We start from the raw sequence: 6,481 nt of genomic DNA, 5'->3' as shown, positions 1-6,481 counted from the left end.
ATTGATTCTAATATTTAAGGGTGTGTTACACTGTCCAATATAAAAGGCAGGGCATAGTTGGCACTTCAGAAGGTAAACTACATTTGCTGGAAGTACATGAGGAGTAGGAAATCGGTGGGAGAGTTAAAACGCGGTTGGGAGAGGGATGAGGTTCGGGTTTTGAAAATAGGACATGTTTTGCGTCTAGGTTTATCTCAGGGTATGGGAGTGGCTTTGGGACGGGGCAGGGATTTAAGGAGTGGGTTGGTTGATTTGAGGAGATCTGTTAAGTTGGCGGGGTGTTTGGAAGTAACCGAGGGGCATTTGGGAAAAAGGTTCGTGGTGGAATTATGGTTTTTGAGGATAGGCTAGAGGTTTTTAGGATAGATCTAAGAGACTCTAGGCCAGAGAAGTATGGGGTACAAATTGAAAGAGGACGGGTTTCTTCGGCGAAGGGAGTTTTGGGAGTGTAGCATGTTTTCGGATTCTTTTGTTTAGGAGGGATTCGGGATAACCTCGCTGGAGGAGGGAATGTTGTAGATTTGAGAGGAATTTACAGGGAGGGAGTATCAAGGGAGTCGGGGTGATTACATATTCTGTGTCCTCTTTGGGAAAGGGAATAAGGAATGGAGCGTTTGGTGTGATATGGATGGCAATTGTTATAATGTAAGTATTGTTGTTTGTTGGTCGATTTTGTATGTTCAGAAGTGTAGAATGTTTTGTCTATTAATGATACGTTTACATCTAGGAAGATGGTTTGGGAGGAGGAAACGGTAGAATTTAAGGAGACGGAGGACGAAGCATTGAGGTCAGAAATGAACGTTTTTAGAGAATCAGTACCATGTGGCCTGAGAGGGAAAATTTCATCGATATATCTGAGCCACAATAGAGGTTTCAGGGGTTGTTTTATCAGGATTTTGTTCTCTGTGAGACTAAGAAAGAGGTTTGCACAGGAAGGGCTGAACCTGCTGCCCATAGCGCAACCCTTGATCTGCAAGTAGAATTTATTGTTAAAAGAGAAGGAATTACGGGTGAGGATGACGTCGGAAAGGCTAAGGAGAAATTCAGTACTGGGTATTTGCGGCTTAGGGCGCTGGGAGAGATAGTATTGGAGAGCTGAGAGAACTTCTAAGTGGGGAATGGATGTATGAAGGGATGTGGCATCAATGGTAGCCATGGTAATCTCGGTATTTTGAGGGAAGGAGGTTTATTTTAGCCTCTGCAGGAACTGGTGTGAATCTTTGGCGAATTTAGGTAGGGAGTGAACTATTGGCTTCAGGTAGTGGTCTAGAAATGCACAGATTCTTTCCGTTGGGGAGTTACGGGAGGATAAAGTCATACATGCACACCCATATTTTAGCTCTGAAGCTGCTTCTGAAGACCTAAAGACATCCAAATTTCTCACATTCGCCGAGATACGAGTAAATGTGTGTATATTTCCAATTTTACACGGACACCTTTACTTTCTAAAAGAGTGGGTACAGTATTCAGTACCCCAACCCTGTTGACTGAGTTCGCGTTCTCTTTTAATCAATTCCAAAACCAATTTTATTTCTTTATTTCATTCTAATACTGCCCACGCTCCTTTTCAATTTCCTCGCTCTAATTTTCCCTTCCACTAGATTCTCGTAATGTTTTCGTTTTAATTCCTTTTTTCGTCCCTTTTTCCATCCTCACTTTCATGTTTATCCTGCTTGCCATTCTCAAACCCGAATGTGAGCGGTCCTCTCTCAACGTATACTATCTCGATTGAAAATTTCCCACCTTTACTTTTTATGGTGAACTCCGTTCGATTTTCATTTTTCTCACTCTTTGCCTTCTTTACTCCTACAAACCTGCTCTAATTTCCCTAGTTTTTTAATCTGCGGCTCTAACTACCATGCCATGAAATCATACCCATTTTTCCTCTATTATCGTATATTTAATATATTCATGGAACCTAGTTTGTGCTCGCATTTCTAGTCTTGTGTCATGAAGATTCTTTTCATATTTTTTCTCTCCCATTCAACCTGAAGGTTTATTTTTATGTTTATATACATATCCTTGTTCTGAGTTCAGTCCGTCTTCTCCCTCTAAACTGTGTTTCTTAAGATACTCTCTAAATTTGTTTCTTCGTTTATTTTCCTTCTTCGTCTCCGCGTTTAGCTTATTTTTCCCAACTCGCAAGATCACTACATGGATTTCCTTTTTTTTTTAACTTTTCCGCGCACTTGTTCGCACAGCCTTACCATTCTCGCGCTCGCCCACTGGACTCCTTACCCCCTTGCCGATCCACGGTCTCTCCGAATCCGCCCGCCTCGTCCCCACGCCCTCCTCTCCCGTCATCACGCCCGTGCTTAAGAGATCCCTTGGTCACCGACGGCCCCGTGCGTTTTCCCATCCCCATCCATCCCGTTCCTTCCCATTCACCCTACATTCGTCCCCTCCCCTCATTTCCTCCACTGGGAGTCCGAATGGCTCTCACTCTCCCTCCCTCACCTCCGTCACCCCCTCCGTCCGTCCATTTTCTCTTTCTCCCCCCCTTCCCCACCCCTTCTCTCCTCTCTTTCTTTCTCCTTCGCCCCCTCACGCTCTGCATTCATCCTCCCCATGCCCTCCGCACCCCTCCAGCCACCTCCAGTCACACCCCCTCCCTTCCTCCCTCACTCTCTCTCTCTCTCCCCCGAGGCTGCTCTCTCCCTCCCGCACCCACCGCTGCCGCACCCGCCCTCCCCCTCTGGCGGACGAGGCGAGCGCTCCCTCGCCGCTGCTCGGCACAGAAGCCAAGGAGCAGCCGTGGGCGATGGGAGACCGCCGTGCCCGGCCATGAAGTAGGCAAGGCGGCGGACCATTGAGGAGGAGAAGGCGGGGGAGGAGGAGGTGGTGAAGGTGGAGGAGGAGTCGGTCGGAGGCAGCGCTGGGGCGTAGGGAGGGGCGCAGTGGAGGCGAAGGGCGCCGAGGCGATCGCTCTTCCCCAGCCTCGGTGAGTAGCAACGGAGCGAGAGGGTACCCCTTCACCCACGCCTCACTCTATTTCTCTTCTCCTCTCTCTGTCTCTTACATCGCTCCGATCCGCATTGTTCCCTCAATATCCCATTCTTTTTCTCACTCCGCTTTCTTTTTCGCTGACCATTTGGACCCGAAATGGGAAACTTGTTCGTTTCGCAATTCGCATCGCATTAAACTTGTGTTTTTGCGTCGCGTCGTTGGCCCTCGCGCGAGACCCGAAATATGTCTCCGTTCGACGATAAACCATTCCAGATTCCTCCCCTCTCGGTTGTTTTCGTTCTCACCAGCGTTTTTACTCCGTTATGCGCTCATTTGCTTGTTGTGAAGCCGCACATTTTTTGTGAAAGGGCGTGGACATTGCTGCCAAGTAATAGGAAACGGATGCCCATGCCTAGTCCTGATGGTGTATTTAATGTTGATTTACTCCGCTTCTAGAAACTGTCATCTCAACGAAAAAGTATTTTTTGATTCTTATTGTTTTCTGTTAAATTGCCTATTAATTAATTGTGTTTTAAATTATCTACACTGCCACGAATAGTTTTATCTATTACAGACAGATTTGTCGCTGCCCCAATGCAAAACTGCAGTTATTAAAAATTTGAACCCTTGGAATTAGTGCTTTTTTAATGTGTCTGTATTGGATTTATTAGATTCCATTTAGCAAGAGGTCAATATTTGACATGTCTTATAAATCATTGTGCTTTACTAAGACGTGACGTATTGATGGTTACAACTTGAGCTTTGCTTTTTCTCCAATGTCTCAAAGCATCAAATTTTCATTTTCAGTCATTCGATGGCGGAGCGATTAGTTTGATTTCACATTTGTTTGTTCTAGTCAAACTTCAAAATAAATGGCACAAGAAAATGGGTCGCTCCAAGTCGCACTAACGTTTGTGAAACACTGTTAGGGGTGGCACTTGGCGTATAAATGCCGACCGAGGCAGTATTAGGGATATGTGACCGTATTGAAAGCGCAACACCTCTAGATGTTTCGCTTTGGCATCAAACCCATTACGTTTGTTCCCATTGCTATTTTGTATTTCTCTCTGAAATGAAAATAAATCCTGAGTCGCCACTGCCGGTCAACGATTCCGACCCCGGGGGACGTGGTGTTCTCTCGGCGGTATTCACGCCGCCGTCAACGGCGTCCGATTTCATCCGACCGCCCCCGTTGAGAATTTCCGCCGAGCCCCCACCTCCTCTTCAACGATAGCACGCGCGAGGCAAGGCCGTTTGGATTTTTTCCCTCTGCCATGCGCTCATTCCCTGTCGCTCTCTCTCTCTTCGTAGTAAGCGGAACGTATCCACTGCTCCCTGGAGCGCGTCCGAGCGAAAGCGGGGAGTTGACGCGTCGGTCGAGCCGGCCGCATATTCCGGGGAGCCTCCACCCTCGTCCCCCCTTGCCCCCTCCCACCGTGAATACGCCCGGGGGTTGCGATACCTCGGCTCAACTGCGCTCACTGCTCTCTCAGGGTTTTCTGCCGGGAGCATTATTATTCTTGTATTTTGTATTTTTTGCCCGCAATCGTTTCCCTTGCGTCCGGCACGAGGGGATGCTGAGAGGATGGAGGATCGTGGGGAAGAGGGCGCATTCAGCTCCATGCATCTGTTCTCTGAATGATAATTAGAACCATCGCTTACATTTTTGTCTTCAATAATTGAAGCTATCGTTTATATTGTTATTCTTCAGGTCGAGGAGCTATGGAGAATATTCTCTAATACTCTCATCATCTATCCACACTTGTCCTAGTAAAACTTAAGGTAAGTCAAACCAAAAATTTTGAGTCCACTGAGATTATTTTCTAGTTTATAAACCCTTATAGGTACTATTTAAATATTTTAAATCGTACCACCTGTACAATTATCTATCGAGGCACCAAAATTTGTGGGATTAGAAACTTGTTCTCATGAAATTTTCGAATTTTTTATTAATTTTTCAAATAGAATGAGACTGATCTTTATGATCTTTTGATTATGTATGCAAGTATTGTTTGCCGGATTTAACAAATTATGACTCACTTTCCTTTGCAATACTTGACGTCTTTCTGTATTTTTGTTTGATGCATGTGTCTCTGTTGATTTGCACCTTAAATCTTGCTCAGCTTAACTCTTGTGCGTATCATGTATATTTTGGAGGAACATCAGCTTTCACGTCGATAGTTAATGGGTGGACCAATATTTTGTCAGTAGTCCTAAGGTACAAAACTGAGTGAGAAAAATAAAGAGAATGTATTGGCGGTTCTTAAACTCTGCCGCGCAGCCATTGGAAGTGGTTCGAAATTAGTAGAAACAAATTGATAAACTAAGCCTACTTGTTCATTCGGTATTGCCAACTTGTCTTATGCTTCGATTGATTTTAATTCTTGCCTTTTTAGGCTCGATCGGATTTTATATTTTGAATGAAATTGAGACAAAATATGGAAACATAATTTATGATGAAACCACTGCGGTTTGATAGTTTTAAAATAGATCAAATTATTAAAATTCCTCTCCGCAGGGCTTGTTGGCCACTCCTACTCTATTTAAGTATTCTGCATTAGAATTAATTATACATATTATATGTATGTGTGTATTTAAAAATTAACACAGTAATCAAACCGAAGGTCGATTTGGTGGGTGATGGTTGAGTTCACCCAGTACTGAGCCCTATACGGCGTGTGAATATTCACACATCAGGGCAGTGGGGGCCAGCTCCTTTCCCTGCGCCGGTTATGGTTTCTCAGTAAGATCTGGAAACCGAAAAATCAGACATCTTAGTTGGAGCTGAGGGCGTCCAGGGAGGCATGTCCGGGAAACAAACCCGGGCAGTAGTCCAACGCGGACTTTGTAACCACTGGACTACCGCGCACCCCCATGATATATATATATATATATATATATATATATATATATATATATATATATATATATATATATATATGTGTGTGTGTGTGTATATATATATATTTATTAGTATATGTATATACACACACATATGTATGTATATGCACGCACACATTCATGCATAAATTTCTTCCATCGAGTATTTATAGTGAAATAGCTATTTCCATTAAAATGGATATACATAAATGACAATAAGCGACGGCAACAAAAAACTTAGGAAGAATTCTGATATTTACTAAAGAAATTTAATGCACTTTTTTTCCACCTCAACCCTTAAATAAAAGTTTAAAGAAGGGATTCTCCGAGATTGAACAGGGAAATATTTCGTCTTGTTGTTGCGCCCTTTCGGGAAATCTCGGTGAGCGTCCCTCCATTATTTTCCATTTCCCTTCCTCCTCTCTTCTTTCCCACGGATCTTCGTCAGATCTGACTACAAGGCCCTACTCCATCTCATCCGGAGAGAGAGAGAGAGAGAGAGAGAGAGAGAGAGAGAGAGAGAGAGACGATATTCAGTCAGAGGATATCAAATTTTCCCATTGCCAAAGTTATTTGGCGCTCAAAAGAGAGCCCCACCTCTCCTTCTCCTCCCTGCATCCCCTCCATCTTCCACTCACACGTGATACACACCATT

At 44.3% G+C, this 6,481-nt stretch overlaps 1 protein-coding gene across 3 annotated transcripts in view; it reads left to right on the top strand.

Moving 5' to 3' along the window:
- The first annotated feature begins 2,752 nt into the window (after positions 1-2,752).
- Vmat (Vesicular monoamine transporter) overlaps positions 2,753-6,481 on the top strand; it is a 218,034-nt gene continuing 214,305 nt past the window's right edge. The window contains exons 1-2 of one of the 3 annotated variants that reach the window (XM_071591765.1): positions 2,753-2,941; positions 4,658-4,728. The gene's annotated coding sequence lies outside the window, so the exon portion shown is untranslated. Of the gene's footprint in view, positions 2,942-4,420; positions 4,729-6,481 lie in introns of those variants that run through there. The other 2 variants (XM_071591764.1, XM_071591766.1) reach the window with 2 other exon arrangements.

Source organism: Hetaerina americana, unplaced genomic scaffold, assembly GCF_022747635.1.
Source record: "Hetaerina americana unplaced genomic scaffold, ioHetAmer1.1.p SCAF_5, whole genome shotgun sequence".
Taxonomy (NCBI): domain Eukaryota; kingdom Metazoa; phylum Arthropoda; class Insecta; order Odonata; family Calopterygidae; genus Hetaerina; species Hetaerina americana.
Note: the sequence above shows the minus strand (reverse complement) of the source record. Positions and strands in the feature narration are given on the sequence as shown.